Source organism: Artemia sp. Qi Xiang Cuo, chromosome 16 (genome assembly GCF_049724085.1).
Source record: "Artemia sp. Qi Xiang Cuo chromosome 16, ASM4972408v1, whole genome shotgun sequence".
Classification (NCBI taxonomy): Eukaryota; Metazoa; Arthropoda; class Branchiopoda; order Anostraca; family Artemiidae; genus Artemia; species Artemia sp. Qi Xiang Cuo.
In genome coordinates this window covers 62,706,325-62,720,022 of record NC_142809.1, presented here as the reverse complement: position 1 = coordinate 62,720,022, position 13,698 = coordinate 62,706,325, and the positions used below count along the sequence as shown (strand labels likewise).

General features: G+C 35.1%; 1 pseudogene; it reads left to right on the top strand.

Annotated features, from left to right (window-relative positions):
• The first annotated feature begins 1,018 nt into the window (after nucleotides 1-1,018).
• LOC148943177 (uncharacterized) lies at nucleotides 1,019-3,927 on the top strand (annotated as a pseudogene).
• Nucleotides 3,928-13,698: the final 9,771 nt, after the last annotated feature.

The window sequence follows — 13,698 nt, the reverse complement described above, 5'->3', positions numbered from 1 at the left end:
TTGGTTAATATGGAGCTCAGATGACTCGAATTACGGTCGAACGAATAAGTACCCGATGCATTGAGAAAATGCCGGTGAAAAGGTAGTTTGACCTCGACCTAGAGTGTACCATGATCATAACCAATCTGGAAAAAGATAACAAGACAAAATTCAATAGAAACTACGTTTCATTTCAGAACAATGGCCAAAACATCTATTTATACGGAGTACATATGTATCAGACATGCAAAAGAAAACGTCATATACTCGGCTGCAATGATCGTCATGAATAAGTCAGGGGAGGAAGTCTTCGCTAAAAAATGGGACGTTAAGTATGATTTAAGGAAATTTGACGTAAAATCTTATGAGTTCGGTCTAGATTTTGCAAACACCCCAAAATATCGGCCAGCGAGAGGCAAATTAGGAATCAAATATAACGGTAGAAAGGGAAAATACCTCCATTTTATTCAACATGAAATTAGGAAATCACAAAAGCAATATAAAATCTGGTACTGGTACGTTAAAGGTCCTTGTCAGACAGATTTATTACTCCTCGACAAATGCAGAAAGCAAAAATTATTTTACAAAATAGAAGGAAACCCAAATTGTGTAAAATATCAAGGGAAACATGACCCCCTACAAGAAATAAAATATTACAAACAGTACCTGTATAAACCAAAGCGTGCACTATATAGAGCGAGAAGAAATGAAATTGTGTTTAAAAGAATTAAAACTTATCAATCAAAATCAAAAGTAACCAAGAAAACAAAAAAGCTGAAACAATCAAAATAATTAAAGTTAACCCAATCACTCTTATGTGAAAACAAATTCTTATGTGAAAGTAATTAAAATATCTATCCCCCCCCAGCCTAAGAATCAACAGTACGATAACCATACAATTTGTAGTAACATATTATACGACCACGAATCTTAATCTCATATTGTTTCCTTTGGGCAACGAAAATTATCAAAAAAAAACATAAATATAATACCATAATTAGTACCTTGTTTCCCTCCCTAATAAAAAAAAGGAAAACAAATAATAAGAATCTAAGCTCTTGTTCAATTATCAATCATAAGAAGTTTTCCTGTATAATGTCTAATGAAATATTAATTCCAGAAACAGCAAAAAGGATGTGGATAACAAAAGTCATAACAATCCTCATTTCCCAAACCATAGCCCAAGATATCGTAAAACATGGAATAATCTTTAAACACGAGAACTCGTTACTTGCAAGCCACAATGCTTGGAAAATATTTATGAAACTGGATCCCAAACCGTTTGAAACCCTATTTAAACAGGTAATGAGACTGGAGAAAAACACCGATGTATTAAAGGATTCCATATTCCAATTCTTATAATCGGATAAAAACTTGCAGACCATGAAATACATGCACCATAAAGAAAATAAAGGAAATCTAGCCCCCTTTCTTCCCAAACTAATGTCGAATTCATAATAGACGACTTTGGTAAGAAAATGGAAGACATGGATAAGGCTCTAGGAACCAACAACAGAGAAAACAGAAGAAAAAGAGAATTAAGTAATGTGGAAGAATCTATAAGTGAATATATTACAGCAAAATATACCACAGGTTTCTCCTTAGCAATTTCCAAGAGAAAAAAACCCTATGACGGAAATTATGCAATGCTAAATGAACTACCGAGCCTATGGACTTTTCTCAAAGAATTATGGCAAAATCATGCTGAACAAAACGTTACAAAGCAAATATTATCAAAACTCACAAAGGAAAAGGACTACAGACAAATTATTAACCTAAAGGAATTAACATTCTCAAATACACAGCTAGATGATAAGAATAAAAAGCCTACTGAAAGAAAAAGAAAAGACACCAAGACAACCACGCCTACATACGAGACCACAGTAAAAGACATACAATCTTCAATGTCGGAAACTACGAGGAACAGAATCCCAGAAATTAGCGCACTTAGTAAACAATCACCTGAAAATTTGACCATGCTGACTTATCTAAAACGACAATTACAAAATGGAATTGGACAACAGGGCCCACGTTTACGCACACCCAGCCGAATTTCATATTTACTATAGGCCTAAAGGCAGGAACTCCAGTAAGACAGACCGAGACACAAACAATAAGGGTACAAATAGTAAAACCCGAAGAAAGAAAAAATAAATATGAGAAAGAAGAAGAAGATGACTACTCACACAAGAAATGTTGGACAATAGACGGTAAACGTACTTGTGCTAGATTAGCAATGGCTGATGAACCGGCAAAAGAAGATAACGAACCATTACCTGAGTTAAACGAGAAAAACGCTCTAAGAGTATCGATTCACCAATCTTTCCTAATATTATATAGACAGAGACTGCAAGCACTATTTGAATTGTTCAATACAGCAATACAAAAGTTAAAACAAAGTACCACGAGAATCTTCGAAGTATTTTTTCGAAAAAGCAAATACCGAAGATCTGCTAGTCTAATACCAATCGTGGGAGAATTAGCCTCACGCTTGTTTGGGCTTTCGACTGAAGAAGATCTAAATATCCTAAGGAAAAACGTAGGAAAACTAAATAACGCCATGAACGTGACCTTACATGTCCAAAAAATACAAGCCAGTATAGCCAATTACCAGAGAGACAAAATTGAGGCAATCTCAAAGAAAATATCAAAGACAGTAAGCATAATGAATTATTTGAAAAATGAAGTAGATTGTGTGATTACCGATTCGAGCCTCACCATGGTATCACTAGACAAAGTGACAATGTCATTACTTAACCTGGAAACTGACGTTAGCAAATTTGAATTCGCGTTTTTTGCCCTTACCGGAGGAACCTTGTCGTATGACCTAGTGGATCCTTCGAACCTAAAAAGTGTCTTAGACGAAATAAAAAAACATCTAACGTTCGGTCTACATCTACCAACAGAACCAGAAGTAGCAAACCTGTTCCACTATTACACCAAACTCAAAGTTCATATAACATAAATAAGCCAACAACTATTTGCAGTAGTAACAATTCCATTAATAAATCAACAATCTATATATGACTTGTATAAAATTTCTACGTTTCTAGCCAATATAGGCAAAACCAATTCGTTCATGACTATCACCCCCGAAGCGGAATATTTACTTGTCGATCAAGATAGAAGAAAATATGCCTTAGCAAATCCACAGGACCTTAAGGAATGCGTAGCATTCAAAAATCTAGTATGTCAACTAACCCTGCCTATTTATAATGTAAAACCTGGATCCTGTATGTTAGATACATTCTTAAAAGAGACCCAACAAGAGGAAATTCCAAATTCATGCGAAGCGCTAATAGGTAGTACTAAGCGCGAAATATTTATTCATCTTAGAAATGACCTATGGCTATTCTCCGTTCCAAAAAAACAGTCGGGACTATCTCTTGTTATAATAATACAGAAAAAATCGATCCGAGCTACAGAACCAAACTACTATTACAAGACGTGCGAACGATTACGATAAAACAAGGATGCCGACTGGTAACCAAAGAAGCCACGGTACAAACACCACTGATAACCACAAGCACAAATATAATAAGTCCCAAAGTGGTCAATTTCAAACCAATAAATTTATCACATACAATTCCAAATATTGCAAACGAAGAAGAGAAAACCGAAATATGGTCAAAAATAGAGAATGTCAAGGGAACCTTACCATTAACAAAAATAAAAGAAGCCTTAGACTCTCAAATTCCCCTATTTACCAATGAAAACCAAAGATTGACGTATGTAGAAGGTAGATACGGAATATTTTCAACGAATTTTTGGTGGCATATCCTCCTGACGGTGGGACTCGTATTCATGATCTCGTATTCTATAAGAATCATATTGAACCTAAATTACGGAAGAATTTTGAGAATGACACGTAGAAAAAGAGCACAGTCAGATCACATCGAGCCGAGTGAGATGCAAAATCTCAACCCGGAACTCCCTGATAACCCTTAAACAAAAAAATAAGGGAGGACATGATCGAGCGAATGGGATTAGAGGTCCTCATTCGCGCCATGTCCAGTCCTACATCTCTACTTACCGTTTGTGTAAACCCATGCAACTGCAAAGATGTACTTCTTAAGCGGCATGGACGCGCATAAACAGTAAAAACCTGAAAATTTATAGTAAATCAAGACCTCTCATAAAACCATGTAACCTACCTCGCATGTAGTTATATAATAAAAAAAGTTAATGCTAAAGTAGATAAGTGTTGAATAACATTTAAAAATGTATTAAGTATTAAACAGATGTCAAACGCACATCTATACATCTATATATATATATAATCACCAAATCTTGAAAATTTCATATTGCGTTATTTTTTTTTAGACATGATCATTTCTCGTATGATTACTTAAAGTGTCTCGTAGCAACCTAGTATTGCTGCAATATGCATGTAGAGCATGATTGCTTATATTCATTTTATCGTTGAGTTTAAATATACCCATATTAAATTGATGTGATTAGTACGACTAATTATGACTATTATTAAAAACAATAGTCCCCGTATAATATTGTATTATTGCTGTTCGTGTTTTAACTTGTGTGATTATAAAGAGCATATGATTCTGCCCAGATATTTATATTCTAGGATGCAGAGTAATCAGTGAAAATTAACTATTGGTGTACCAGCAAACAACACAGATACAACCCAGTAGCATCTACTCTCATCATTTGTCAACCACCGAAAAGTACTCACCGAGGAAACCCCTGAACATAAAGACCTAATGAAAATCCAAGTCATCCAAGCCTAGTATCAGGTAACACTACCCCAACCACTATCGGCGAATCAAGAACTCCATATATAAGTATTCATATATGAAATGATCCATCCCGACCAGTCATGTCGTAAAACTGCATAAATATCCGTCAAATAACTATCCTTAGACGGCAAAGTCCTTAAGATCTAATGTTTATAACACCAAGAATAACCCTGGAGCCAATTCCTCAAAAATGGTATATCTTAAGCCTCAGATCAAAGACAATATGTTAAACCAAGAGGCCAAGATCAAGTTTTGAACATATCCAATTAGATGTCACACAACCAAATTATCCTCTATGAGAAGAGGAACCAATCATAATCAATTTTGTGGGAAATATAAAATGTACGTGCTAAATTTTTCCCAAAATGAAGTATTAAAAGAAGAAAACCAACCCGTCATTATCGTTTTATCCCTCAATGATGATCAAAGACAATACATCAAATATAGAACCTGAGATAGAGTTTTAATCCATCCATAGTTACCCTTACATGTCTTACATAACCCATAGTGCAAATAATGGAAAGACTGTATGTGAAAAATTTACGGGAAACAGACTGTACGAGTAATAGACTTTCCCGAGGATAAAAGTATCCAAGAAGAGATACCCAGCCAATCGATCAAGATACCCATTTCTGGTGACCATTTCCCTAAGTTTTTTTTACCTTGTTAACATTTCAACGACTCGGTAACATCAATCCAACGTATTTGACATGACAAACCACGCACGGACAATTTTGTGCAAGTAGTCATACTTAGGAACATTGTAAACGCTTATCCCAAGCAACAGGTGCCAAAAGAAGAAACGCCATGAAGACAAACCATAAACAATTAGCCGACACAATAATTAATTCAATGGAAGCGCCAAGTAAAGTGACAACGTATGTGAGTATTATAGACACGTAGAATGATGAAGTAAGTGTGAATCTTATGTATCTAACTATAACTTTAGTGAATGCTGAAAAACTTTTCATAATCAGTTGAAAATAAGTGTAAATTACATTTTCCCAATGTTGCAATCATGCATAAAGTTTAAAAATTATATTGTGAAACCTTTTATTTCCAATCATTTATCCTATATATATATTAGTGCCCTTGAAGTCAGTTACGTATCGTATCATTATAATGTCAGGTGGAAGTATAGTCAAGTTTAGGGAAAGAAAATAAATATGTACCATTTTAAGTGATAGAATAGTCGCAAAAGCAGAACTCGATTAGTTAGAACCACGTAGAACCAATTAGAATCAATTACGTATCGTATCATTATAATGTAAGGTGGAAGTATAGTTAAGTTTAGAGAAAAAGCAAATATGTACCATTTTTAGTGATAAAATAGTCGCAAAGGCAGTGCTTAATTAGTTAGAACTATGTAGAATTATCACCATATCAGGTGAAGGAATTGTAGTATCAGGTGGAGGGAACAATAATTATTACATTATGATATAATCAAATGTGTTAGTCAATAGAAACTCTTTGACCCTTTCGTCAAATAGAGTGTATAGGTGGTGGACTTTAAGGTGATGTTTTAATACATGTAGTCTAGTAAAACAATCGGGAACATGAAACAAAATATATATATTACCAAAGCTAAGTTAATTAAAGTAACAGATACCAAGTCAAAAAAAAAGAAAAAAGGGGGAAAGCGAGATCAAAATTTAAAAGAGTATAAGGAGTAGGGTAACACAACGATGAGGACATCGTTAAGAATGGGAAGGATGATATGTAATGGAATCAATTTCCAATACCCCAAAAATTCTCCAAGTAAAAATGCCCAGAATGTAAACCCAAACAATTTAAGTAACAATTAATTGTCAAATTTAAAAAGTAGCGAAACATTGTGTTACAATTGTAACTATAAATCTTAGGTTTGAAATTTCCATAAAATATGTCAAAAATTGTATAAATTAAATACAATGTTAGACTATGTATCTAGTAAAAAATTGTACCATGCTGGGAAGAATTCCGAAGCGAAATTTTAAATGTAACTATAGAATTCCGAAGTGAAATGTAACAATAAATCTTAGGCTTGAAATTTGCATAAAATGTGTCAAAAATTGTATAAATTACGAGGAAAAGCTTCTGGAAATATTTGCGTGTAATACAATGGTAAACTTTGTATCAAGTAAAAAAAATTGTAACATGCTAATAAGTTAATTAAAATCAAGTAGCTGATTGGGACAGCACTGCCCAATAGTAATAGAAGACAAAAAATTTGAACCAATAGGATCAATATAATTCGCTCTTTAGTAACGCTTGTAGGTAACCTTCGGCAAAAAATCTGGGAGTATAGTATTTTCGAACTTAGCAATTTGGAGTGAGTCTTATGTCAGTCTTATGTGAGTCTAGAGTCAGTTCAGAATCAGTCTATTTTGGAATCTTTTTTTGTCTTACGAGAGTCTCATTTGAGATTCGGGACAGCTATTGTTGACTCATTTTCTCCTATGTGAATTAATAGACAATACTTGTGAATCAGTGACCAGTTTTAACTTAGTGCCATTATTGTGATATACCGAAGCTCTGTTCCAGTTCTGTGAGTAATAAATGCATCATCTTCTTATTTTATTCTCTTTATGCTAGTATTTCTCGAAATTAGCTTGTCCTTGTGGCTCCACTCGCTTCCAAGGGAAAATGAATCCATTCAATCTGATTTCGGCTCAGTATGTGCGTTAATGAGAGCACCCTATTTGTACAGTTAAATTAAGCTCCCTACACACGAAGTTCCGCCTCCACTCAGGTATGTCATTCGCGAACCATCAGTTTAGAGTTTAACTAATTTCCCCCATTGAATTAATTAATTAAAATTTCCCATATGAGGAAACATCTGAAAATATCTGAATAAATAACTTTTTTATAAACCCCCCCATTACAAATTTCCCATATGAGGAAACATCTGAAAATATATGAATAAATAACTTTTTTATAAAACCCCCCCATTACAAATCCCCCCACAAGTTGAGGATAGCCCTGAATATGATATTAGATACGAACAAAAAGTATTCTCAGGTTAAAGTAAAGAACTTAAGGCAAAAAAGTTATCCTATACACGAGGAGGCTGCAACTCCTCTCTAATCCCCTGCTTTCACTAAGATTTGTTATTAGTCCTTGAAGAATGAATGCTTTGATAATGAAAGTGCTATTTATCTGCATTTGCTTTAAACAGTACAAATTCTCAGTATAATATTTTCACATACAATAGGTAAATGAAACTGTTGCAACTATTAACTACCTATATTTCTTGCACTTTAAAGCCTCAGATATGTATAGGGTAATAGTTTTCCTCTAATTTTGTGACCGAGCCCCATTATCAGGGTGCCATTTTTGAGAGGGAGGTATTAAGGGAAAGGTCAGGTATCACCTCATAGATTCCAAAAGCTATCATTTTGATGTTGCCGTTGAAAAGATAAAAAACAACAAAATTGCCACCGATTTTGAAAACCTTGTTTTGCATCTACATTAGAAAAGAGTCCTTGACCTCTGCATTTTCGTGAATTGAATACAATATTTAAAAAAAAAGATTAAAACACAATATTAAAAAAAAAGAAAAAGTTTCCTACTGAAATTAAGGAGCAACATTCAAACTTAAAGCGAACAGAAATTCTTACGTATATGAGGGGAGTTGCCCCTACTCAATACCTTTCTCTTTACGCTGAAGTTTTACTTTTTGTTCCAATTATGACTTGAAATGACTTGAAACACAAGGGTTGTTAATTAAAATAATAAGCCTTTTTAAAAGTTCTAAGAAAAACATTAATGTAAAGAGTGAGGTATTGAGGAGGGGTTTACCCCCTCCCCCTTCTAATTTCTCTTCGTTCTAAGTTTTAATGTTGCCAATTATATCCAATTGAAAAAACTTGTTTATTGTTTAATGTCTGATCGTTTTTTAAATAATGCCGGGAAATCCAGCTCCCCCTCCGTGGAACTTCCCTTCCCCTTGATAAATTTCTCCATGTAAAGATCCTCTCATGTGCCCCTCCCCCCACCCACCAGAGAAATTCCCCCAAAAAATCCATACAAAGGGTCAATACTATATTTAAACGACGGGCTAAGTTCAGAGCTTGCAGCCCTTCCCCCAGGGGCTGTGGGGGTCAAGCCATCCTCAAAATGAGCCCTCTCCTTATCTTCTATGATTACTGGTTCTACATCTTTCAAGCATAAAATTTATTATTAATCCATTATAATAAATTATTGATCATTAGTGATCGATAATAGTATGGGTCTGAGACATAATTTTCGTAATTGAAAAGATGGAAGCTTAGAACTGTATATTTTCCCTCCTTAATGGCAAACCATACAAAGACATAATATTATGAGCCAGTAAGTGGGAAAAAGTGATGTTGATGCAAACTTTTTAACTAATTTCTTGCCATATCCAGTGGCGTATCCTGGGGACGAGAGCCCCCCCCCCTAGCGTTGTCTAAAGTAGTGTAATTTACTTAATTAACTCAAGTTTTCGTTAATTAAACTTGGCTCCTAACGTAAGTTTATCGGATCAACCTATTTTATGCCCCCTAATATTATTTTTATCGGATCAACCTATTTTATGCCCCCTCCCCCCTAAAAGAAATCCTGAATCTGCTCCTGGCCATATCAGTAATTTTCTACATCTATAGTACGAATAAGACAAGCCAATCATAAACGTTAGCTCGTTTTATAGATATGTACAGACTGGTTCTAGGCGAATACCCCCCCGGTGAATCCGAGGAATACCCCCCAGAAAATACCCTCCCCCCCCTGCGCTTACCATCCGCAACAGACATAGCAACAATATGTTCATTTTCACATGGGGCTCAATCTAGCCCATGTCCGCCGCTTCCATCATACAAGCCCAATTTTTTGGGTTCTATAATTTTACCCTTATACTGTGCTTCTCTCCAGCTAGTTTCTCTCCAATCATCTTCCAGATAGCACCTATTCATTGGCACAGCTGAGCCCTGCAATTTGAGCAAATTTAAGTTTTGGGTCATTTGCCTAGGACTCTGGACAGGTGGGGTCCCCCCCAAAAATGTTCCAAATTTCTCTCTCGCTCTATCACTTGTTCACGGATGTCTAATGCCTTAAATGGTTAGACCGTTGCTCAGCCGGTAATCATGCGGTAAACACATACCAGCAATATGTTAGTAAGCTCAATATGGTATTAGTAGCTCAATAGTAACCGAAACTCTAAAAACGAGATTTTGATACCAATAGATATGTCAAAAGAATCAGATTTAATGCTCATTTCAAATATATAAGTTTGATAAAGTTTAGTTCTACCCATCAAAAGTTACGTGACTGAGAAAAATTGGCTGATTTTTGATACAAGGAAAACACATTCCCTAAAAGTTATGTAGCTTAAACAAAGATCACCATCAGATTCAGCGTATCAGAGAACTTTGCTGTAGAGGTTTCAAGCTCCTATTTACTAAAATATGGCATTTTGTATTTTTTGCCAGAAGAAAGATCACGGATGCGTGTTTATTTGTTTTTTGTTTGTTTTTTTCCCCAGGGGTGACTGTATCGACCCAATTGTCCTAGAATATCGTGGGAGGGCTCATTGGAACGAAAATTAAAAGTTCTAGTGCCCTTTTTAAGTGACCAAAAAATTAGCTATGTCTTTTAGGATGACTTAATCTCCCAAAGTCTCCGGGGGGAGGGCTGAAAGTTATGAACTCTACCCAATGTTAACATATAGTATTGGTTATTGGGAAGTTTACAGACGTTTTCAGGGGGATTTTTTCTGGTAGTGGGAGGGATGGGTCTGGGTTTATGTTGGAGGATCTTTACAAGGAGGAAGTCTTCATGTGGGAAGGGACATTGCTATGAAGAGTGCGCCGGACTTCCCAGCATTATTTAAAAAAGATCAGAAATTATATAAAAAAAACAAGTTTTTCAACTGAAAGTAAGGAGCAACATCAAAACCTAAAACGAACAGAAAATATTACGTATATTATTGGGTTCGCCCCCCAGTCAATACCTTGCTCCTTAAGCAAAATATTTCTTAGTACTTTCATAAGAGCTATTTATTCTAATTAATGGCTTTTTTGATTAAGGGGTCATTTTTAAAGAATTGGAACAAAATTCGAACTTTAGCGTAAAGAGCGAGGTATTGACTAGGGGGCGAACCCCCATAATATATGTATTAAAAATATATGAATATAGAAATTCGTTACGTAAATTAATTCGTAAGTTACGTTTATTTATTACTAATAAAAACGTTCGTAAATAAAATTAAACAACGTTCGACAAAGCCATTAAACCAAATAAAAATAAAATTAATATGCAAATTTGGGGTTGATTATTCATGTACGGTGAGTCAAATTCAAAACCTGCATTTATTCAAAAACGTTCAAAAATTAAATAAAAAAAAACAAGTTTTTTTAACTGAAAGTAAGGACCGACGTTAAAACTTAAAACGAACAGAAATTATTCCGTATATGAAAGGGGCTGTCCCCTCCTCAACGCCTCGCTCTTTAACGCTGAAGTTTTACTTTCCCACAACCATCTTTTTAAACAATAAAAACTTTAACGTATAGAGCGAGGCGTTGAGGAGGGGACATCTCCTTTCATATACGGAATAACTTGGAATTACTTGGACTATCCGTCTTGGCTTTTTTCTTTCTACAATTAGCCATGTCTCCACGGGGGGGGTATTTTCCGTTGGGGGTATTTTCCACAAGGGGGCATTTTCCGGGAGGGGGGGGGGTAAACGCCGGCCACCATACGGACTATCATTTAACTCGCGAATTAATATCACTTTTTACTGTCATTTTAGAGTTTTGTCTTGGGTAGACTGCAAGTATCCATCCCCTTGCTGACCAGAAAGTTTTGAAGATCTCGCGATAACATTTAAAATGAGTATAGCCTCGCGAATCAGTTTTAATTTTAGCCTTCAAAAAGCAATGCACAGGAAAATTAGAATTATATTTGAGAAAACCTTCAAAAGGACCTTGATCTCCAGGAAAAGTACATAACTAAATTCGATGTTTCTGAGAACTTTTTGTAGGTTCTACCCTCACGAGTTCCAAATTTCGTATTTCTCCAAGAAGGATGGTCATGGAGCGTGATTGTGTGTGTCGATCCAGTTGTCGTAGAACGTCAGAAGAGGGCTCATTTGGGCAAAAATATACAAGAAAAAATGCTATCGAAAGAAAATCTTAGACTTATGAACTATCGAAAAGCTAATTATGCAGTCTCCTAGTTTCAGGTCTCATACTATCGTGTGGGGACGTAATTCGACGTAAATATATAAGCAGTTCGTCTAAAAGACGTTCACGCTAGTGAATAACTCGTATAATTTATGAAATTATGCGCCCTTTACACAAAAATCTGTAACCCTCCTTTTTCTGACAAAAATTTTCGGGTCAAATTTTAACAAAATTTTCATCTATTAACAAAATTTCAACACAAACATCACAAAAAAATTAAAATGAACTAAATTCAGTCTACTTACTTTTATTTTTTAAAATTGGTAATGAAGACATAGAAAAAATGAAAATTACGTATTTAATTTGCTTTTACTTACTGCCAACTACGCCATCTACTTTATCTTAAAAAAATTCCAAAATTGCAAAATGACAATAACCGCTTGATTGTTTATTTGAAATTTTGCGTCCCTCAAATTTCTGCACATGGTACAAGTGCCCCTCTGTCCTCCACTAGAACCACCACTCGGTACTCCTCAAAGTGTATTTTTTAAGCCAAAATATTAAAATTTGCGTCAAATATCGCTCATATCAATATAAGAAATACGGAACCAGCCCCCCCTGACTCCTTTTTATTTGGAGAAACATCATTTGAACCAAGCGTTCTATAGGGACGGAAAGAGGGTAATAGTTCCCCTATTGTTGCAGAATAGGGTGTTTTGAACGGAAAATTAGTGTTTTAAACATCAAAGCTGATAAAAGTTGAACTTACGCGTAACAAGTAGGGCTTCAAGGGGGTTGGGAGGTTTCTGCATATTTAAGAGGTCACTAAGTATGACAATTGTAATTGCTAATTGGCTGTATTTGTTGCATTCTATAGCATTTTCAGGAGCATACTAGTCAAAGCGTAGATAGTAGGGGGTTAAGGGGAGAGATAACCCCTAAGATCTGGAAATGCTCTTATTATAGATGAAGCACCAATAATGGAGTATTGGATACTAAACTGGAGGACAGAGTTGTCGAGTATAAGGTCCAAAATCTGGCAGGGTTTATAACAAGGATTGGGAAATTAGCCCCTAGTCTTCAAAACAGATATTATTTGGAGGGACTGTTAAAGAAATGGGCCCTTGGGGCCTCAGCTTCGACTCAATTTGGTGAGTCCACCCACGACAATAATGTTAATTGGTGAAATAACCAAATTGAAATTATTGCCTCCACAGACCTGATATTATACATATCTCTTGTGGTACTGAACACTTGACTGCAACTAAGAGCCGTTTTATGGAGAGATTTGAAGAAAAAATGTCTTTCCCTATATAAAAAATTGATATTTATGTTAAAATGTTTAATCTTAAAAATTTTACAAAAATAATTATATTTTTAATTCTACTTGGGATAATATTTTTTTATGGGATTTTTATAAACTAAAAGGAGAAACAGAGTTTTCAAGAAAAAGTAAAGAGCGACGTTTTAACTGAAATTAACATCAACTCGCCTTGGGCAACCACCTTCCCGCCACATAACGTTGAAGTGACTGTTTTAGCTTGAGACAAATCACTCTATATTTTACTTTTGACAACATGATTTTTTTTTTTTTTTTTTTAAGATAAACATAATTTTTGTAGTTACTAAATTATGTTTGTTTTATCATATAGTGTGTTATAGTGTAAAGACCCATTTGTACAATATGAGTGGGGGGTTTAAGATCTCTGTTTTTCAGTTCCGATGTATTTTTTTACCATTTGACCCTATTATCTGGCGCAGTCACAACATATTTATAAAAAGCATGTAGGGGTCAAAATTATCGGTCGAGATGGGCTTTTATCAGCGTCCGTCAAACGCCC